Source organism: Cryptomeria japonica, chromosome 3, assembly GCF_030272615.1.
Source record: "Cryptomeria japonica chromosome 3, Sugi_1.0, whole genome shotgun sequence".
Lineage (NCBI taxonomy): Eukaryota > Viridiplantae > Streptophyta > Pinopsida > Cupressales > Cupressaceae > Cryptomeria > Cryptomeria japonica.
This window is the reverse complement of record NC_081407.1, coordinates 838,531,260-838,556,046: the sequence shown is the minus strand read 5'-3', so window position 1 is coordinate 838,556,046 and position 24,787 is coordinate 838,531,260.

Sequence of the window (24,787 nt, the reverse complement as noted above, 5' to 3'; positions counted from 1 at the left end):
GACAATTTACTATAAACAATCTTGACCTCCCCAGAGATCAAAATTTGCCACTTGTCCTCTATACATTTATCCCATTTGATAACCATCTTCACTTTTCTAAGAGGAAGTTTTCCATTGACCACTTCTACAATAAACACCTTTATCCTACTAATGATAATTTTTGTAGGAAAACATTCTTCTCGAAATAACCTTTTATTGCTCTCGTTCCAAATTTGCTAGGCAACAATGAAAGAGCCAACCATCCAAATTTCCCCCCATTTTGAATTCACCCTGTCCACTTCCCAGGCATTTGTGTTGCCTCCCACTCTATCATTTCCATGAACCAAACCTAGCAACCTACCGTAAATGGACATCAAAGAAGTAAAATATTGGAAGTGTCTTCATTTTGTTTGCACATGGGGAATATATTGGGACCTTTGATGCAATTTTTTTTAAGTCTATCACCCATTAGAATCCTACCGTGGAGAACAATCAATAAAAAATATCCTTTCCATAGAATAAATCTCTTATCCCAACAAATCCTTGCCGACCAACAAACCCCCCTACATGTCCTCCTCGGAACCAAATATCCCAAACTCATCTTGTAATCGCTACTTTTGGCGATACACTAAATAACTTTATCTTATTCCCCTATTAAAATGACCCACTAACTGGAAAGAATCTCCAAAAGTTTATGACTATTTTCCTCAGTAATACCTTCTTCAATCGATCTCCAAGCAAATTGATGGGGTCTATCCCTAGAAGAAATGATATAATCTAACCAAAATGCACCCATTTTAAGCTCAATACAATTTGTCCACTCATTATCTTCAAAATCTCTATCAATAGCTTCCTCCCCATTCTAAGAGTCTCGCTAGAAATTAGCCTTCCTAACATTGCCAATCTTCCATGTAATATGCTCTATTATGATCCTTCTGCTTTCCCATAGAAATCTCCATGTTTTTGAGCCATTACAAGAATTAGCCGAAGTAAAGATCCTTTCAGGATCATTCAAGTACAAATATTTTTTCCTCATAATTTTACACAAAGCCGAATTTGGAGATTTGTATAATTTCCATACCAACTTAGTACCAAGTGCTAAGTTTTGGAGATTCATTTTCGTCAAACTAGCTCTTCCTTTCTCCTTAATCATACAGGCAGTCTCCCAATTGATGAGAAAAACCCTCCTTTCTTCCTTCGAGCCTTCCTAAAGGAAATTTTAAAGAAAACTATCCAACACACCAATTGCTCTCATAGATAATATAAAATAGGACATTGCAAAAATGGACATGACAGAAAGGACCGATTTGATCATCAAGATCCTGTCAGCCTATGACAACCACTTTTTTTAATAACAAATTGCTTTAGAATGATAATTGTTGATAACATCCTCCAAAAGAGAAGCTTTATTCCTTTGCAGAAATACAGGATCTTTGAGATACTTTGTAGGGAATATAGCAATCTAGAAGTCCAAAGAACTCCAAAATATTCTTCCAGGACCAATTTCATCATTGTCACTTCCCTCACCGAAGCTTTATAAAACAACATGGTGTTGTCTACGAACTGGGAATGAGTAACCAGATCAAGATCTTTATGCACCTTAATTCCCTGCCACCAACTCAAAATACAATTGAATTTGATATTTCTACCAAGAACCTAGGCCATTACCACAAATAGTGAAGGGGACAATAGGTCTCCTTGGCTCAACCCATTAATGGCATCAAAAAAGCCATTGACCAAGCCATTAACTAGAACAAATATCTTAGAAGAGGAGATGCAATAATAGATACAGTCCAACCATCCCTTGTCAAAACCATATCTTCAACACCAGAATCAAAATTTCCCAACTGACCCGATCATACGACTTGGTAATATCTAACTTAACAATGATTCCCTTCATATTCTCCAAATTTATGGAATGAGTAGTCTCTAACACTAGAATGATGTTGTCTATAATCTCCCTCCCTATCATAAAATCATTATGTTCTTCTGAGACAAGCCTATAAATAATTTTATTCAGCCTATTCACCATCACTTTGTAAATAATTTTATAGATAGAGTTACAAAGAGATAAGCTTGTAGTTAGCCACTGTCTCACAGTTCCATTTCTTCGGAATCAGAGAGATGACCGTATTATTAATCTCTTTCACTAATGTCTTTTTTCTGCTAAAGTCCTCTACCTAAACAAGAATATCATAACCCATAATGCCCTAGCACTTTTGAAATAGTTCCATCATGGTGCCATCCGACCCCAGGGCCTTGTTCAGGTGGAACATAAATGTAGCGGCCTTGACTTCTTCTAAGGAATAAGGTTGGGTGATAAAAGAATTATCCTCCTGCTTGACTTCCTCCTTAATAAACCCGTCCCCCTTATTCTAGAGACTGCGATCACCCACACTTGATCCTGCAAGCAAGTTTTGGAAATATTGCACCGCAATTATTTCAAAGCCTTCATCCTTATTACACCAGATACCATCCAAATCTTTAACAACATCAATCATATTAGCACCTCTTCTGGGTTCGACCGATGACTGGAAATATTTGGCATTAGAATGACCGACGACAATCCACATCTCTTTAGATTTATCTCTCCAAAAAAATTCTTTTCTTTCCAACAACTCTGATATCTAACATTTAACTACTTTTCCTTCTGAAATCTTCATTAAACATTCATCCTTGAATACATTTCTTGTTTAGAGCATTCAACTCCTCATTTTTAAGTTTTTCAAAAAAGATACACTTAAATTTCTCTAATGTTTGAACGTTAATTTTTCTTTTCAAAAAATGCAAGCGTTTTATGAAACGGAAGTTGGGAGTATCTTTGAAAATATTTCTCTCATTCGACCATTTTGCAACAGTGACAATAAAAGAACTGTCCTACAACCACATGCTGTGAAATTTGAAATATCCCTTAAATTTCTTTACTGAAATATCAAACTCCAACTGCATTGGAAAATGATTTAGAAATAGATATGGGTAGAACTCAAGAGACAACTGCTTGAGAACCAGGCACCCATGAAGAGCCTACCTGAAAATGATCCAATCTCTTTGAAATGTTGGTAATATTAAATCTGTGGTTAGTCCATGTATATTTACAATTTTTGGGAATAATATCAATGATATTGTTATCCGAAACAAACCTCCTGAAGTCCTCCATAGTTCCGTTGACTCTTGAAATTCCTCCACTTTTCTCATTGAGGGGAAGAATCACATTAAAATCCCAAACAACTATAATCTTGTCCCCATGAATATTACTAATTTGCTCAGACAGGTCCATCTACAACTTGGCTTTGTCTTCAGTTTTAGTAGGACCACACAAGTTGATCAAGGGGAACTCCAAATCATGAGAAATACATTTGATGCAACATAACATCTAGTGAGCATTAGAAGCAAAAAACTTGACATCCACCAGAAGTAGATCTCACATAATCCCTAAACCTCCAGACAAACCTCTAGGCTCTTTAAAAAAACTTTCCCACTTACTGCAATATTTTAAAAAAATTGCAGCCTTCTCTACATTGAGATTGGTTTCTTGGAATAAAATCACATCATTAGAAGATGTTTCTAAAGTGCATTTAATGAAGCATCTCTTTTCAGGGGCCGAGAAACCCCACATGTTCCATGTCATGATTTTCATTGCCCTCCCTTGGATTTCTTTAGAAAGTCGATAACAATAATAATTCGCTTCTCCCTTTCTCTATCTTCCGTCAACTACTTTATGGTTCTCCTAACTCTTTCCAATTTTGACCTCCCATCAATACATTAGGTGGTTGACTAAGATATTGAGGGTCTATTATATCAATTTCATCTTCCATTCTTGCATCACCATCCGATCCTAAGTCATAATTAATCTCCATGTTAGAGACTCTAAAAGCCAATGTGAGGTTATCCTTGGTATCCCCACCAATGTCTCTAGTAGCCTCTCTGGAAGAAATCACCATTGCTTGAGGAGTAGATGATTTCCCTGAAATGGGGAACTATTTCTTTATCTTAGAGTGTAGGGCTTCTAAAGCTTCCTTATGGGAATTTTCTAAGACCTTCCCTGGGATAACTACCTTGGTAACCGCTTCCATCTGCCTCTTCTTTGGAATCGATTTCTCCAGTGCTTTAACAAAAGCCTTACATTCACTCTCCAAATAATTTGTTTTGCCACAACGAGAGACAAATTGTAACAAGAATCCTTCTAATGGCCGCAATCTTAATCCTTGCATATAAATATGAATCTTTCTCCACCAACTCTTCATCTATCCCCAAAAGTGTGCCAAGGGAACAACCAATTTTCTCCAAACTCTCCTCAACCCAATATTCAATTGGTAAGTTATACAATCTAATCCAAATGGGTCTATCATATGGTTCCAAATGCACAAGATCAAAATTAGGACACCAAGGTTGCATGTAAAGAGTATTTTAGGTTATAGACAAAAGATCATATTCCATAATCTTCTCTTTCTCCCTTTTCTCCTCAAAAATTATAATAAAGAAACCTTTTCAAATGAATTTCATTATAACTTGGGTCTTCCAATTATCTTCAACCCAGGCCCTGATCTTTCTCCTTTCTAATTTAGGACTGATGACTCAACAAATCATCGCCAAATCCACCCAAAGGTCAAGGTCTTCATCCACCACATATGATAAATCGACAGATAAAGGGTTCTCTTTAGATTATGCATATCGATTTTCTAGTGATGATTCTAAATTCTAAAGAGTGGCTATAGATGATGAGAATGCTAAATGAAGAAACATCACACATTGGGCTTAGTACATATTGCTAATGGTCAAAATCTCATTGATTTTAACAAGGTGTTTAAAGGGAAGATTAATTCTATTGTTAATGTTGGTAAAAAAAAGGTTAGACTAGTTGTGAAGGGATATTCCCAAGTTGATAAAATTTATTATGGGTAGATTTTCTCTTTAGTTGCAAAGCTAATATACATTTGGTTATTTTTTGCAATATATTTTCACCTTGAGATTAAGTAGATGGATGAGAAGACACATTTTCTTTGTGGTAATTTGGAGGAAAAAATTCTTATGCTGAAAAAAGAGCACTCCATTGACAAAGATTAAAAATATTTATTTTGTAATTTAGTTTTTTTGTATGGTCATAATCAATCACTTAGAATTTGGTATGAAAGTTTGATTCCTTTGTGTTGGGATAAGGATTTTTGAGATCCAAATCAAATCATTACATTTATTTTAATATTGACAATGATTATTTTCATATTATTATATTGTATGTTTATTTTTGGTCATAGTAAGGACACAGTTTGCGAGTTGAAGCCATAGTGTGAGATGAAAAATTAAGAGCTGCATTGCCTTATTTTGGTTATTGCAATGTCCCTTATTGATAGTTTGACATTCAACTATGTTTATGATCTTTACAATCTAGTTAATTATATAGAATTGATTTAAAACAAAATTCAACTTATAGGGATATGCAATCCTTTATCATAAATTCATAATATTACTTGAGATTCTAATTATAATATTCAAAGATAAATTTGCATTTGAATCAGATGTTACCCCAATGTATTTGAGTATGGATGTAAATGCATAATTATACTATTATGACTTTGTTTACAACCCTATAAGTTGATACAAAAGGTGCCTTTGATCTTCTAGTGCTAAGATTTGTCTGATTGGTTTCTCTTTATCATGTGATGGGTGGATGAGGGGTTATGCTTCAATCTATTTGTTGTTTCTGATTTCAATCCTTATGTTTATGCAAGAATGGTGAATATTGTCTCCTCTTATTAATTATTTAATCTCCTAAATTTGTGGCCTTGAGAAAGGGTAGATACTCTTCCTTGACTTGGATCTCTGAGGAATCTACTATGAAACAAATAAAAATAACCAAAAATCTACCATCTCCAGTTCCATACATCCTGTTCTATATATGTATTGAAAAAATATGATATTAATAATCACGTCCCTTCATTGGGATGGTTTATTCTTAATAATCATGTCCTTCACTAAATGATATTAAATTCACTTGTCATCTCTTCTTTTAATCGCACCTTGCTATGATGCATAGCCCCTAACCAATTTGGTCGACCAACATGTTAATGTGGCTATGTATTTGTCCTTGTGTGATCCTCATAAAGTCAACCATGAGAACTTCCTTCTAATCACGATATTTGCTTTGTAACAAAATAGTTGTTGCTAGACATACTTTGTGTGAAAATTCTATTGCAGCTACTAATTATTAATCCCCTATCTTATATGGATTATTTGACTGTCAAAAATGAATTCAAAACAAATATTGAAAAATAATACAACTACAACTTCACAAATAAAATCACATAAAGAAAGTATACAACACAATGAACATGATATTTTTGGAAAAATTGTCCCTGCAAAAACCCCAAAGGGAAAACCGATACTATAGATGAGGAATTTTATTAAAATTCAACAAATAAAGAGATACATAAAAAACTTTCCCCTTAATGGTATAACTCTGGCACTATTCTCCTCTGAAAATTCTTCTACTAATTTCTCCTACAGAAATTCCACTCCTGTTGTCTCCAACGCTATGACTGCATCCTTGCTATTATTGCAAAACTATTTGCTAAGACTGCAAATTTATTTGCTATCACTGCAAATTCTTCTCAAGTGTGTTCTCCAAACACCTATTGATCCCCTTTTATACTAGTCTCATTGAAAAACTAATAGGCATGATTTAATTTCAACCAATGGCTATGGCTAATTAGAGTATAACAAGCCATAACTAATTGGTTGATAGATGTCTCTAAAGGAAACAAATAATATAATTAAATAATTGTCTACAATCTAAGAAGATTTCTAGAAAAATAATTAAATACTAATTCTTGAGAATGGAGATGACAACTGTCCGAGCTACTCAAACTAGCACTTCCTCTGAAGAACAAGTCGAAGGATTCATCTTCGAAAGTGGATACCTTAGAAGCTATTGGAACAGGTAAGCTCAGTACCCTTCCTAAATACTTGAATGAATTGACTAAAGCCATCAACAATGTAGAGGCTATCATTAGAGTGCATGGCTCTTTATTTAAGGCTATGGATGCTAGATTCAATGATCTAGAGAAGCGGGATCTCAATCATGAGAACACCCTGAAGAAAATTGGAGAACAAAGCAAAAAAATTCCTAAAGCCTCTGCCAATAGCTTCAGTGTGATGATCAACAAACTAGAATAGATCCATCAAGAAAAGAACACTATTGACACTATTTAGGATAAGGTTCTTTGTCTTCAAGGGGAGATTACTGGTTATGGAAAAAGAACTCAGGCTAGTACTAGGAAGATGCGGAAACATGACAAGGAGGTGGAGGACCTGAACAGTTGTGCTGCCTTTATGGTCAAGTTAGAGAAAGAAATGGTGAAGCTTATCATAAACCTTTCTTATGATTCGTTGTTCATGGCCGACCCTTAGTTTTCACTGTGCTGTCCCTTTGCCCCTTTTCGCTTCTTGTTAACTTTTTGTCTTTGCCAGCTATCTCTTTTTTGTGTTTTCCTCTATCTAGCTAATCCTTCATGTACTATCTTTTGATTATCTTTCTGTAAAAAGGGTTTCGGGGCCCCTTCAAAACCTTCTTTTCACTTAATCAAAAATACCCCCTCTTAGAGAGGAAGGTGTTTTGCATGACACCCAACTTATCTCTAAAAGGGATGAATTTTGCCTTCTGCAATACCTTTGTCAAGATGTCTTGTACCTATTGACCTATAGATATATACTATAATTGAACAATCCCTGATGAAGTGATACCTGATGTCTATGTGCTTAGATCTATCATGAAACACATGATTCTCAGCTAATCTAATACAACTCTGATTGTCGTAGTATATCAAAGTAGTCTGAATCCTCTGACCAAACAAGGTTACTAGAAACTTGCAAAGCCATATTGTCTCACATGTCGCCATGCTAGATGCTATGTATTATGCCTCTACACAACTCAGAGAAACAAACTTCTGCTTCCTTCTATACCAAGAGACAACTCTTGATCCCAAGCTAAAGCAGCACCCGAAAGTTCTTCTCTTGTCCGTTGTACTACCGTCCCAATCTACGTAAGTATAGCCTATCAGCCTGATACCATCACCTCGATCATATCTAATCCCATACTCGATCGTACCACACAAATATCGCAACACATCCTTTGATGCTATTCACTGCACTCTCTTTGGCTGAACCATGAACTAACGAAGAGAGTTTACTACAAAGGATATATCTAGCCTGGTGTTGGCCAATACATGAGAGATCCAATCAACTACTTATATAAGGTGGGGTCTACATCCTTCTCCTTGGATGAGTCTACCTTCTATTCATGGTCATAGGTGTAGACATGGCTCTGCAATTCTCCATCCTGAAACTCCTCAAGATTTGAATGCAATATTTCCCTTGCCCAAGGAAAATCTCTCCAACTGTCTACCATACCTCCATGCCTAGAAAGTAGTGCATAAGCCCCAAATCCTTCATCTCGAACTCTACCACAAGGTCCCTTTTGCACGCCTCTATGACTCCTAGTGAACTTGTTAGAAATAAGGCATAAACATATAGAAAATGAATGAGAACCTCACCCCCAAACACCAAGTAGTAGAGGTTAGCATTCTCTTCAATCTTCACAAAGCCCATTTGCTGCAAGTATCTATCAATGCGTTCATAACACACTCTGGGAGCCTCCTTGAGTCCATACAAGGATCTCTTCAATATGCACATGTGGGATTCACTATTGGAGGCTACAAAGCCCTTTGGTTGTTCTATGTATACTTGCTATTTCAATTCATCATTAATAAATGTCATCTTGACATCCATTTGATGGATCTGCCATCCCATCTGTGCTACAAGTGAGATTACGACTCGTATAGCAGTATACCTGGCCAGTGGAGTGAGGGTCTCCTCATAATCTATTCCCTCCTTTTAAGAGAACCCCTTGGCCACAAACCTTACCTTGTATTTCTTGATTCTACCATCAGCACCGTGTTTGATCTTATAGATCTAGCATGAGCCAATCACTTCCCTATCTATTGGTCTAGGCACAACCTCCCACACATCATTTTGCACTATTGAGGTATATTCCTCAACCATCACATCTCACCACACCTATTGTTGTGTGACTTCTCGATAGATAGAAGGATCGCTATCTACTAACTGACTAACTAATGCCACATAGTCATTAAAGTTGGCTCGTTGTCTCCACTGTCTATTACTCATCCTAGGAACTCCCATAAATTCTTGAGTATCCCTATGTGTCCATTGAACATCACACTTCTTGTTGCCAACTATAGAGAATGAAAAATCAACCTTCGTGTCTTCATGATGCATTTCTTAGACTTTCTGCATCTGTTGCTCCATATTCCATGAACTCTCTACACTTGAGCCTATGCTTGTGTTAGTAATTGTAATTGTACTTTGTTGTCCCTAATTTGGTTGAATGATCCTTGGAGCTTCTATTGGCTACCCACTCTGATCATCTATTGGTAAATATCTAGACCTCCTAAGTTTCACTTCCTCCATAAATTTGACATCACGTCTGACTATAATCCTCCTAGTCCTTGGAATAAATATCCGATATGCCTTTGAGGTTTAATACTATACCCCAAAAGGTACCCCCTCTCTCCAATTTGATCTAACTTGGAACATGTAACTCTTGTAATATGATAATACACCAAAATTCCAAAATATCCTAAAGGGACTAACATCTAGCTTCTTCCCTATGAAAGCTTCCTCTGGTGTCATCTTCCCTAGTACCTTATGCGGAACCCCATTCTGTATGTATACTGTCATATTGCATGCCTTTGCCCATAAGTAATGTGGCATGTCCTGGTCATGTAGCATAGCCCTTGTTGCCTCAGATATAGAATGATTATTCCTCCCAACAACCCCATTCTTTCGAGGGTTGTGGGGAACGATCCACTCTCTCTTGATTCCTTCCTAGGTACATAACTCTTGGAACTCTTTCCCTTTCTACTCACCTCCATCGTCTGACTGAAGAACCTTATCTTCCTGCTTGTTGAATTCTCCACAAGATCTATGAACTCTTGGAAACAACTGAGACCTCATCCTTGGTCTTCAAGAAGTATATCCATGTCTTCTGGGAGAAATCATCAATAAAAGTAACAAACTACTCGTATCCTCTAAGAGACTTCATCGGCATTGGTCCACATATATCTAAATGTACTAGATCAAGAACACCCTTGGATCTGGTGTCAATCATTGGAAAAGTTTCTTTTACAAACTTCCATAACACACATTCCTTACATACATCATTATGCTCTGTGCTCTCCTCTAGAACACCTATCACTATCTCTTGAATAAATTTAAGTTCTCCATGATGTATATGGCCCATCCTCTTATGCCATATCTCTCCTCAATCTCTAGGACTATTACTACTCATGATTTGCTTAGGAGTATCAAATTGCAACCTATAAAGTTGACCGCTCCTAACTCCAATAGCTGTGGGTGATTTCCAATCCTTATACTTGATCAACACATGCACCCCTCTAAAGAGTACATTGGATCCTTTATCCTGAAGGACGGATACAAATATCAGGTTCATACCTAATCCTGGCACATGCAACACATAATGAATGAGAATCATCTTGCCATTCTCCCTTTGAAATTGAACAATCCCTTTCCCAACTAGATTGAGTTTGGACATGTTCCCCATAGAAAAGAGGTACTCTATAAATCCAATCATATGAAATGATGCCCCACTATCTATATACCAAACACTTTGTGAGGTTGAGCTAACCATACAAGCTAGGAGTGAAAACTCATCCTCCATTCTATTGGAAAGCTTATCTACACTTGCTCAAGCTCCCATCTACTTCTTGCCTTTCTAACCATTCTTCTTCTTTTGCAAGTAATCACTAACATAGTGGGCGAACTTGTGACCGCCATAGCAATTTATCTTAGAAAGGTACTTCTTCTTCTTCTCACTTTGTGGATTTAATCCTTTGCTAGACCCATTCGTTCCTCTCCCTTTTCCTGTTCTACCTCACATTTTTTACTTTTTCTAGTGGTCCCATTGACAAGACTTAGTGTAAGCTCCTCCTGTGTGAATTTTCTTGATAGTCGATCCGAACTCGATAAGGTATCTCATCCATTAATAACTTGAATGAAGACATCCCACTACTTAGTAAACCCATTTAGGGCTATTCGTACTAGCTCATCATCATTAGGTTTATCTCTAACAACTACCAACTCATCCTTGAAAAGTCTAAGCCTTATGAGGTAACTTATAATGTCTTCTCCCTTGTTCATCCTGGTATTCTTTAACATTTCTCTAAGAATCAGCTTCCGATTAGTGGTAGCATTCTGGTACAGATTCAGAATGTCATCCCACATTTTCTTTGCGTTATCTAATTCTAGAATATGTAGAACAATATGATCCTTGACACCATAAAGAATCACCCTCCTTGCCTTGGCATCTTCCATCTTATATGCTAAGAGTTGTGTTGAATATGAAGGTACAACTATAACATTGGTCACATATTCCTTGATACCATTCTCGTCCAGCAATAAAGAAATTCTAGCTTTCCAGACACCAAAATTTGAGGCTCCATCCAATCTATCCTGATCTCTTAAATCTAGCTTGGCCATCTCAAAATTAAAATAATAATAATATTTCTGAAGAGTTCAAATCGGGTTTTATAAACCCTCTAGTTTTCTTCCTGTGCCTATGCTAAGCCTTTTCTACCCTTATATAAGCTCCAATACCGTGTGAAAATTCAATTGCAGCTACTAATTATTAATCCCCATTTTTATTGGATTATTTGACTATTAGAAATTAATTCACAACAAATATTAAAAAATAATATGACTGCAACTTCATAAATAAAATCACAAAAAAAAATACGCAACACAATGAACATGATATTTTTGGATAAATTGTCCTTGGAAAAACCCCAATGGAAAATCTAGTATTGTAGATGAGGAATTTTATTAAATTTTAGCAAATCAAGATATACATAAAATGCTTTCCTCTTACTGGCAGAGGTTCGACATTGTTCTCTTGCAGAAATTCTTCTTCCAATACATCTCCCGCTGAAATTCCACTCCTGTTGTCTCCAATGCTATCACTATGTCTTTTCTATTACTACAAAACTATTTGCTAAGACTAGAAATTTATTTTCTATCACTGCAAATGCTTCTCAAGCGTGTTCTCCAAATGCCCATTGATCCACTTTTATACTAGTCTCATTGAAAAACCAATGGCCATGGTTTAATTTCAACCAATGGCTAAGATTAATTAGACTCTAACAAACCATAACTAATTGGTTGCTAGATGTCTGAAAAGGAAACAATTAATTAATTAAATATCTGTCTAGACTCTAACAATATTTCTAGAAAAATGATTAAATACGAATTCTTGGGAATGGAGATGACAGCTATCCAAGCTACTCAAACTAAAACTTTGTAAATTGGTTATCCCTACATGCAATTCATCAACCCATTAGTGAAAGAGTTGTATTAGTTAAGGGTGATGATTTCCCTAGATAGTATGTAGTGGATGCCTTCTATATAAAATTCACTGCTTTTATCTGATATGTATGATCACCTTATATTATGAATTGCTTGTCTTACTTGTTGACTTGTCAACCCAACCAAATCGCATCCCTTTGACAGTGGTATACTTTGATGAGGATTTCCAGTCCATTAGGTTATTTAGTATCGACCTGACTAAATGGATCACTTGTAGCATGATGAAGTTGATCCTTGCTTGTCATTGTGATATTACTAACAATTACTAGATTTCAATGGTCAACTTAGTTAGTCATGAAGACATGGATGAAGGTTGTTGACTTTAAGTTCAATCATGAGGGAATTCATTCGGAGAATCAGGTTATCCTTTATATGAGTCTTTAATTAGGTTTGTGTGTTTATATCTTGTTTGGTATTCTAATATATCTTCATTTGTAAAGATAGTACAAGGATATTTCTTACAACATGACTATTTGCTGCATATTAAAACTACTTCATGCAGACTAGTAAGTATCCCTTATTTTACTATTCTTTCTCTGTACAATCATTGTTTCTGATACTAACTAACTTGAAGGTATCCTAGGTCTACCACACCTGGACTATAAATGGATCTTTTTTCTTGCTTGGGTTTAGGGATTGGATGGGGACATTATAGTTATAGATATGATAAATAAATTGAAGCAAATCCACACAACTATGAAGATAACTGATGAACAACCTAAAATGCATTGAAGATGAGATGACAATAATGATTACTCTATGATCAACAAGGAACAGAATACCCTCAACCATGTCCTCAATATTTGTAGTGTGTGATGTAACAAATAACTCTATAATATCTAGCAGGTACTCAACCCATAATGATGAAATTGGAAGGGAATTATCATTCTGCTAAATTGAGTTGATCTTTGAAGAAGCAAGAGGTGATGGAGGAGGAGGCTCAACACAAGTTTGAGGAACTAAGAAGGATGTGTGAAGAACACATAGGTTCAAGTGACCAAACCTCTCTCACATAGTTGATCTGCTTGACATGACTGAGAGTGAGGACTAGTCGATCTAGAAGTGCAATCTCCTAAGGAGAAAAATGAGAGAGTTCATATAAGTGAGATGCATGATCAACATTGCCAAGTTAAATAAACTCTCTACCATGTAGATCTCCGATGAGAACTAAATTTGGGGTGGAATCTATTGTGTTGCTTATCCCATTGTGAGTAATTTGGTATATGGAAAGGATGTTGCAAGATAATGAAGGGACAAAAAAGACATCATTGAGTGTCCCATCATCAACCTGTATAGACCCTCTCCTAGTAATACTCATGTAAGTGTTATTACCCATCCAAATGTGTCGTAAAGTATAATTCTCAAAAGAAGAGAACATACCCAAGGATGATGCCATATGATGAGAGGCTCCTAAACCAATAAGAAACCTACTAGACTGAAGATGTGTCGATGAAAAGAGAGCATGGCCTTTCTTCTTGTCTTCACCGTATGCCATAGAAGTTGACCCAAAATGTGCAAATCCAAAATTGGTAGAAGAGGATGAACCAAACGATGGTGGCTAAATATTGTTCTTTGTAGAAGATGATTCAAACCATATATCTTCTTTCCATAACAACAATGCTTATTATCTTGGAGGAGGAAGAAGAATCTGATGAATCCTATGCAGATTTTGTAGTTGGCTGATTAGACTAAAATTATTTGTGCTTCTCTTTATTCTTCCATTTCATTGTAGATGAATGCACAACTAAAGACTAAGATATAGAAACAATAATAAAATCAAGCTAAGTCATCTTAGCTTATTCTCTTGTCACAGGTTCACAAAAAACCTTAAAACAACCTGGATGAGTGAAGGCTACACCCAAAGCATTTGTGGTGGAACAAAATGTAGAATAAAAAACCTATAAGGGTCCTCAAAGCTTATACATAATTAGAAGGATACACTCTTTGTTAATCTTTTTCTTTCCATAACATTGTTAAAGTGATTTGATGGATTTGAATTTCTACAAGTAATTTTCTTAATGGAGGATTAGGAATTAGGTATCAAAGATGTCAAAAGTGAATCAAGTTTAAGTTCATGAAACTCATTAATACCCCAAAAATCTCCTTAAATTTTACCCACATAATCTAAGGAGTGTTTGATTGAATTATGAAATAGGAAACCATCTAAAACATGCAGTTCAATCAAACCCATAGTTGTATGCATCTAGTTCCTATATTGTAATCTCTCAAATACTCAGGTAATATCTAGTTGGTTCTCATCCAAATAGGGCCATAAAACCATACACTAAAGTAGTTTGGACATATCAACTTTGTAGCTATGATAATTTTGGAGTGTAAGTTTCTCCATTGGAATGTGGTTTTCAAATTAGGTAAGGGTTAGGGTAGTATGAGGATTTGAAAGATTAAATACTACCCCTTGAAAAGAAAAATCAACCATTTTGCAACTTTTAAAGTTAACTAACAAAATCAATAAATAAATGTAAATGAGCTCTTTAAAAAGTTGATGCAAAATCTAGAAAAACAAGCGACAAATTTGTGTAGAGCATAGGACTAGATTTTCAACACCCACTTGTTTGTGAAAAATAGATTTCAGATGAGAAATATATGACATTGGAAGAAAAAAATAAAGATTTGACTTCAAAATCTCTGAGCAAAAAAGGATAGTAAAATCTACAAAAAAGAGTAGAACCACTGGATTTGGCTAAATACCAACCTTCCAACCATATCTTGTTCATAGAAACCATCCCCCTCTTCATAATCCTCTGCATCTCTTGAAACTCTAGCTCCTCCGTTGCTCCTACTCTCGCTCCCTGCCTTAATATAATGTTGTTGCTGTTACACAAAAATCATCATTTCATTCTTGAATCCAAGTTGAAAAATACAGAGATGGAGTTCTTCATTATTATTAATTATATATTTAATAATTATATTTTGAAACATTATATTATTTTTTTGTTTATAATTTATTAAAAAATTATAGACATTTTTAAAATATTAAAACTATTATTTAAAAAATTAAAAATAAAACATAAAAATAAAATAATATTTCCCTATCTATTGTGCATATTCATTGGATCATTTATTTGCCATTCTCCTTTAAAATACAATAATTTTTCTCTTAGATACATAATCATTAGCTCATTTATTTACCACCACCATAAGTTTGTTACAACATTATAGAAAGAGTTCTTTAAAAATCGAATTTATGTTTTTTATTTAAAATAAAATTAAAAAAGAAATAATATTTCTCATCCTTGTCTTATATAACCATTAGATCATGTGAGATTAGTTTAGTGAAAAATTATAGAAACGTCTTATTGAAAATCCAAAATTTGGATTATTTTCTAAAATAAAATTAGAAGTAAATAAATAATATTTTCGTTACCTAGCGTATAGCACCATGAGATCACTTATTTACCATGGGTATAATTTTAGTGGAAAATTATAGAAAAACGTTTACATTCCTCATATATAATCATCATATCACTTGTTTATCATGCCACATAAGTTTAGTGGAGAACTACATAAACAACTTCTATATTTCCCTTACTTACCCTATATAATCATAAATCACTTATTTACTGTGGGACAAAAGTTTACTGAAAAACTATAGAAACAACTCTTTGGAAATCTAAATTACCCTTTTTCATCTATTATAATACAAAAATAATAAAATAATATTTCTCTAATCTATCCTAATAACGGTTAGATGAGAGGTGAAGTTTATTGGAACATTATAGAAACAACTCTTTGGAAATTGAAATTATAGATTCACCTTTAAAATTAAATCATATTTCTCTTAGTATCTTAATTAACTATTAGATAGATTAGATCCTAATTAACTATTGAATGGATTAGGTCACCGACTTGGAAAATTTCCATTTATCCATTCACCTATTTAATTTGTTCCATAGATCCATTTTCTCCAATCTCTCCTCCTCTTTCGCAATCCCTTCACTTGTTTGAGTGGTCTAGAAGGTGAAATCTTGTGAGCTAAGATCAAAAAGCAAGTTCAGAAAGAAATTGTGTTGCAGGGTTGCGATAGTGAAAAAAGATTTAAATGGATCAAAGCAAGTCTATGGATAAGTGAATGAGCCTTTCAGTTTTGAAATCAATTTTTTCCCATTTTTGACATTACAATCACCGTCTTTTTATCTTTTTGTGTTTTCCCTCTATACTTCTTTCTACTACAGTGCCTAAATGGGTTTGTTCCTGGAATGTAGTGGAGAGCACAAGCAATGGACACCTGCCCAAAAGATGGAAGCCAAATTTAGAACAAAGGCGGATATTAGAGTCCATATTTGCTACTGGAACCAAAAACACAAGAAGGGAACGGATAGCTCAGATTACTGTTGTGCTACAACAATATGGCAGAGTGGAACAAAGAAATGTTTTCTATTGGTTTCAAAATGCAAATAATCGAAACAAGCTTTGTAGTATGTGTTTTTTTAAATTACTTGGGCAATATGTACAGACTATTATAAATTTGGAAAGAAAGTAATGGCTTTACACGTTATCTCAAATGTAATCTGTTTAGTTTTTTTTTCTCCTTTTCTATACAATCATAATGATAGGCATATATTTTTCAGTTCCAAACATACTCCAATCTATGGTACTAATAAATCATCTCTATTCAGACAATAATAAGATGGCAACTTTTGAAGGCGGCGAATAGAGCAGCTTTTGGAGAGTGTTGATAAGCTTGTGTATTCAATTGAGATTGTAGAGCATGACAAACGGTTCGTAGTTTCTGGGTTGATTCATACCCACCATTCAGAAATACAGTAACATATTAAAAAAAGGAAACACCTAAATTTTTATGTGGCGTAATTGTAAAGATTAGAAAGAGCAGAGAAAACAATAACAGGGAATAACTTCTATTAATCAACTTCAATACATGGGCTGATAATCATATTCAGATATGAAATGAATAGTTGGGAGAATGCGAAGGGTCATGTGACCGTTAGACTTCACATTCCCAACAATCTCCTCCGTGAAGGCCAACTGGTACAGCCATGCACTAGCATCCCTGCTTCCATTTTTGAAATTCACATTAAAACTAGCCTGCCTGATTCCATACCCACCATTGAGAAATACAGTAACATATAAAAAAAGGAAACACCTAAATTTTTAGGTGGCGTAATAGTGAAACATTTGGTAGAGTATGGAAGAAGGCTTCTGTTGCATGTTTCTAGGTTGCTGCGTAATAGAGCATTCCTTTTTTTCTATTTCCAATACTAGGTTGATGCACTAGGTTGATACTAGTGTGTCAGTCGTGGTAGATGTAATTTAGGTCAACGGTCTGTATATTGCTGTAATCTAATGAAAACGTTAGTAAATGAAACGGGACAAACAATATTAAGATTGTAGCTTTTGGAGGCGGTGACAAATCGCAACAGAGCGTGACTGGTGGCTACTTTAACTGGGACTTACACCCTCGTGTCATCGGTTTAGTGAAATGAAGTTTGAAGAGTGTCGATAAGATTGAGCCAATTGAGATTTTTTATTGTTACATTTGATTATTTTCATAATTTGCATTGCCAATAGGTTATATAAGATCATCTTATTAAAGGAATAACAAGAGTAAATATAATTAAATAATTATCGGGTACAGCAGATTAAAGAATAAGCTATACAAGGTATATAGTATTTGTTTATTTCTTTTTAAGAGTAAGCTTAGCTATTGTAAAAATGTTATATAGCTTTAATTTTGTAATTATTAATTGCTTTGTTCAATGTAAAATATCATTCTTTAAGTTTCTATTACAAGACAAAGAAGAAAATAAATTTTATTAAGACATTGCAATGTTTCATCAAAAGGCTCATAATTTCAGTAGCAAGTGTGTTTTTAAAAATCTTAATACTTATTTTAATTAATTAATTGCTGAAATAATTATTTAACAAAGCAAAATGACAATCAATGATAGAGGTAAGTTATACTCTTCCCCATTACCACAAGTCTCTCCACCATATCCTCTAGAAAAAGCTCCTTACTTTCTTGCATGAACTCCTAAAACTTGTCCAGATTATTCTCCTTCCTCACTTGAGACTTGAAAATTGACGATGCTTTCTTCATTTTAGTGTTTTTTCCTTCTGTTGCAAAATAAAAAAAAACCAACCATAATACCCGAGTTTGGGACAAGTTTGAGAGCATTCATAGCACTTTTAACTCCTTCGACATTCTTCTCCTAAACGATTTTGTGAACAATCCCAAAGGCACTCAATGGATAAAACAAGATCTTGATGATCACCTCGAACAATGCTTGGTATACCTCCCCATCATAGACATGGCCTCCACTTAGAAATCATATCCCATAATCTGAATCACCGATTCCTTCTCCTTGTCTTCAACTTTGTTAAAAAGTTTTTTCACTTGTTCCTCCGAGGACTCATTGACCCTGCTTGAGACTCCCAACAACATATAACACCAAACAAATTCTCCAAACTTCCAATCCATGCTGCAACTATAAATTTTGTAGATACAAACAAAGGTGAACAAGGTGCAATATATTAAGCCCAGGAGATATAACACCATATCCCAAGAAAACATGAGAATATATCTCTCTGCATAGAATCCATCCAATATAGCATTTCCCTACCCAACCCATCTTGCAAATCTTGCACACAATCCACCAAACTTTTTTAGAAACATGCACCTCCATCTATAACTCATCCATGCCCTTACTTATCCTTTTGTGGCATAGTCAATCCCAATGACTGTCCAAATGATCATTCGAATAGAATGAAGACACTGAAGCTAAAGCCATAGTAAAGAGTCAGTGCCAAATAACTTCAACCAATGCCCACCTATGAAAGACTAGATTCCTAATAGGAATCCATCATGATGATGTCCCTTAGCTCCTTCTGTAGAGTTTTCTCATCCACTATTTCATCTGGAGTACAACTTCTTACTCCCTTGTTGTCAAGCCAATCTTCCACCCGGTTCCCCTCACAAAAAATGTGAGATACAGATATATCTAAGAATTGCTTCAGTTTTTTTGTAATTCCAAACAACCATTGCCCAAGCCTTTAATTAGAAATGATAGATTTTAGTACGGTGTTCACCACTATTTGAGAGGCCCCTTCAACCTCTATTTTGGAAATTCCCTTCTCTCAACATAGTTCCAATCCTCTATCATAAGCCTTCATTTTAGCTTTGTTATTGGTGGCAGTACCCATAAAGCTATTGCAAAAGACACCAAATTATCAGAATCATCTTGGATAATGGCCCCAAACCTCCCCTCACTAGGGTTTTCTTTGTTGGCTCTGTCAAAATTCAATTTAAAAAAGTCCTTCCTAGGAACCTTCCATTTTATACCCTTCCTTGACAAATTAATATAAACAATCTTGAGCTCCCCAGAGTTCAAAAGTTGCCACTTGTCCTCTATACATTTATCCCATTTTGTAACCATCTTCACTTTTCTAAGAGGAAGTTTTCCGTTGACCACTTCTGCAATAAACACCTTAATCCTACTGATGATAATCTCTATAGGCAAAAATTCTTCTTGAAATATGCTAGGTAACAATCAAAGACCCGACTATCCAATATTCCCCCCATTTTGAATTCAGCCTGTCTATTGGCTAGGCATTCAGGAAATCAAAAAATTTATCATTCCGTGCCGCCTGCCACTCTATCATTTCCATGAACGAAACCTGGGAACCTACCGTAAATGGACACCAAAGAAGCAAATGATTGGAATTCTCTTTGTTTTGTCTACACATGGGGCATATATTGGGACCTTTGATGCAAATTGTTTTAAGTCTATCATGCATTAGAATCCAACCATGGAGAGTGATCAATAAAAAATCTCCTTTCCTTGGAAGAAATCTATTATCCCAGCAAATCCTTGCTGACCAACAAAGCCCCCTCCATCTCCTCCTCTGAATCAAATATCCCAGACTCACCTTGTAATCTCCATTTTTGGCCATACACTAGATAACATCATCTTATTCCCCTATTAAAATGACTCTCTAACTAACAAGAATCTCCAAAAGTTTATGACTATTTTCCTCACTAATACCTTCTTCAATCGAACTCCAAGAAAATTGATTGGGTCTGTCCCTAGAAGAAATGATATAATCTGATAGAAATGCACCCATTTTGAGCTTAATACAATCTATCCACTCATTGTCTTCAAAAGCTCTGTCAATATTTTCCTCCCCATTCCAAGAGTCTCTCTAGAAATTAGCCTTCCTAACATTGCCAATCTTCCATGAAATATGCTCTGTTATGATCCTTCTTCTTTCCCATAGAAATTTCCATGTTTCTGAGCCATTAAAAGAATTAGCCATAGTAAAGATCCTTTCAGGACCATTCAAGTGCAATTATTTTTTCCTCATAATTTTACACCAAGCCTGATTTGGGGATTTGTATAATTTTCATACCAACTTAGTACCAAGTGCTAAGTTTTGGAGATTCATTTTCCTCAAACTAGCTCTTCCTTCATCCTTAGGCAGTCACCTGATTGATGAGAAAACCCCTCCTTTCTTCCTTCGAGCCCTCCCAAAGGAAATTTTAGAGAAAACTATCCAGCACACCGATTGCTCTCATAGATAATCTAAAACATGACATTACAAAAATGGACATGACAGAAAGGACCGATTTGATCATCAAGATCCTCTCAGCCTGTGACAATCACTTGTTTTTACAAGACACTGCTTTAGATTGATAATTATTGACAACATCCTCTAAAAGAGAAGCTTTATTCCTTCCAAAAAATAGTGGAACTTTGAGATATTTTGTAGGGAATATAGAGATCTAGAACTCCAAAATACTCACAATTTGCTTTTGACTCCATTTGCATGTATTGATAAAGAACACTTGTGATTTATATTTTTTCATACTTTGGTCTAAGGCTGTTAAATATTCTTCTAGGACCAATTTCATCATTGTAGCTTGCCTCACCGAAGCTTCATAAAACAACATTGTGTTGTCTACAAATTGGGAATGAGTAACCAGTTCAAGATCTTTATGTACCTTAATGCCCCGCCACCAGCTCAAACTACAACTGAATTTGATATTTCTACCGAGAACCTGGGCCATTACCACAAATAGTGAAGGGGAAAATGGGTCTCCTTGCCTCAGTGCATTCATGGCACCAAAAAAACAATTGACTGAGCCATTAGCCAGAACATATATCTTAGAAGAGGAGATGCAAGAATAGATACAGTCCAACCATCCCTTGTCAAAACCATATCTTCAACACCAGAATAAAAAATTCCCAATTGACCCGATCGTACGACTTGGTAATATCCAACTTAACAATGATGCCCTTCATATTCTCCAAATTCATAAAATGAATAGTCTCTAACACTAGAATGATGTTATCTATAATCTCCCTCCCTAGAGTAAAATCATTCTGTTCTTCTGAGACAAGCCTATAAAGAAGTTTATTCAACCTCTTCGCCATCACTTTGGAAATAATTTTACAAATAGAGTTACAGAGAGATTGGCTTGTAGTTAGCCATTGTCTCACAGTTTTGTTTATTCGGAATTAGAGAGATGACAATATTATTAATCTCTTTCATGAACTTCTTTGTTCTCCTAAAGTCCTCTACCAAAACAAGAATATCATAACCCATATTGTCCTAGCATTTCTGCAATAGTTCCATCGTGATGCCATCAAACTCTGGGGCCTTGTTCAGGTGCAACATAAATGTAGCAGCCTTGACTTCTAAGGTATAAGTTTGGGTGATAAAAGAATTATCCTCCTTCTTGACTTCCTCCTTAATAAACCCATCTGCCTTATCTTAGAGACTGCGATCAACCCCAGTTAATCCTCCAAGCAATTTTGGGAAATGTTACACCGCAATTCTTTCAGTGCCTTCAGCCTCAGTACACCAGATACTATCCAAATATTTAACAACATCAATCATATTAGCACCTCTTCTTTCCTTAACCGACGAGTGAAAATATTTGGCATTAGAATGACCAATAGCAATCCACATCTCCTTAGACTTATCTCTCCAAAAAAATTCTTTTCTTTCAAACAACTCTGATATCTAGCATTTAACTACTTTTCCCTCTCAAATCTTCATTAAACATTCATCCTTGAATAACTTTATTGTTTAGAGCACCCAACTCCTCATTTTTAAGTTTTTCAAAAAGATACTCTTAAATTTCTCTAATTTTCAAACCTTAATTTTTCTTTTCAAAAAATGCAAGCGTTTTATGAAACAGAAGTTGGGAGTACCTTTCAAAATATTTCTCTCATCCCATCATCTTTTAATAGTGATAATAAAAGAATCATCCTGCAAACACATGCTCTGAAATTTGAAATATCCCTTAAATTTCTTTACTGAAATATCAAACTCAAACTTCATTTGAAAATGATTTAGAAATAGATATGGGTAGAATTCGAGAGACAACTGCTTGAGAACCAGGCACCCATGAAGAGCCTACCTGAAAATGATCCAATCTCTTTGAAATGTTGGTAATATTAAATCTGTGATTAGTCCATGTATATTTACCATTTTTGGGAATAATATCAATGATATTGTTATCCGAAACAAACCTCCTGAAGTCCTCCATAGTTTTGTTGACTCTTGAAATTCTTCCACTTTTCTCATTGAGGGGAAGAATCACATTAAAATCCCTAACAACTATAATATTGTCCCCATCAATATTACTAATTTGCTCAGACAGGTCCATCTACAAGTTGGCTTTGTCTTCAGTTTTAGTAGGACCATACAAGTTGATCAAGGGGAACTCCAAATCATGAGAAATACATTTGATGCAACATAACATCTAGTGAGAATTAGAAGCAACAAACTTGACATCCACCACAAGTGGATCTCACATAATCCCTAAACCTCCAGACAAACCTCTAGGCTCTTGAAAAAAACCTTCCCACTTACTACAATATTTTTTAAAAATTGCAGCCTTCTCTACATCGAGCTTGGTTTCTTGGAATAAAATCACATCATTAGAAGACGTTTCTAAAGTGCGTTTAACCAAGCATCTCTTTTCAGGGGCCGAGAAACCTCAGACGTTCCATGTCATGATTTTCATTGCCCTCCCTTGGATTTATTTAGAAAGCCGATAACTATAATAATTCCTTTCTCTCTTTCTCTATCTTACCTCAACTACTTTATGGTTCTCCTAACTCTTTCCAATTTTGACCTCCCCATCAATATGTTACTTGGTTGACTAAGATATTGAGGATCTATTATATCAATTTTGTCTTCCATTCTTGCATCACCATCCGATCGTGTCATAATCATTATCCATGTTATAGACTCCTAAATCCAATGTGATGTTATCCTTGGTATCCCCACCAATGTCTCTAGCAACCTCTCTCGAAGAAGTCACCATTGCTTGAGGAGTATACGATTTCCCTAAAATGGGTAACCCTTTCTTTGTCTCAGATTGTATGGTTTCTAAAGATTCCTTATGGGAATTTTCTGAGACCTTCCCTAGGATAAATACCTTGGTAACGGCTTCCATCTGCCTCTTCTTTGGAATCCATTTCCCCATTGCTTTAACAAAAGCCTTACATTCACTCTCCAAATAGTTTGTTTTGCCACAACGATAGACAAATCATAGCAGGAATCGTTCTAATGGCCGCAATCTTAATCCTTTCATATAAATATGAATCTTTCTCCACCAACTCTTCATCTATCCCCAAAAGCAACGAGGAAATACGTGCTGAGTGTACAGTACTTTGCTGACCAGTCACCACATTTCAACAATCTCCCACTTGGAGACTGATCAAGCTCCACACCAAACAATCTCCCACTTGGAGACTGAAACTACACGACACCTTTGTACATGCAACATGCACTAGGAAAAACACTAGGACTCGACTGGTATACATTCCACAATTATCAATCAAGAAGACCAACAGAAACTGATGAAGAAATTAGCTTCTCCTGTGGAACTACCTTCGTGAACATATCGACAAGATTCTCACTTGTGTGAATCTTCTCAAGCCGTAACTGACCCTCCTCCAAAACAGTCCGGATGAAGTGGTATCTGAGCTGAATGTGCTTTGTCCTTGAATGAAAAGCAGAGTTCTTTGCAAAATGAATGGTACTCTAGCTATCAGTATACAATGGGTGATCCTCCTGTGTTTGACCCAATTCCTCCAGAAAACATTGTAACCAAATCATCTCCTTGCTAGCTTCTGTAGCAGCAACATACTCAGCTTCAGTGGTTGAAAGTGCAACAACCTTTTGCAGCCTAGAAATCCAACTGACTGCAGTTCCCCCTATAGTAAAAACATACCCTGGAGTGCTCCTTCGTAAATCAATATCACCTGCCAGATTAGAGTCAACAAATCCACTCAGAGCAGCATTAGATCCTTTGAAACATAATGCCTTCATAGTGGTTCCTTTCAAATATTGAAGGATCCAT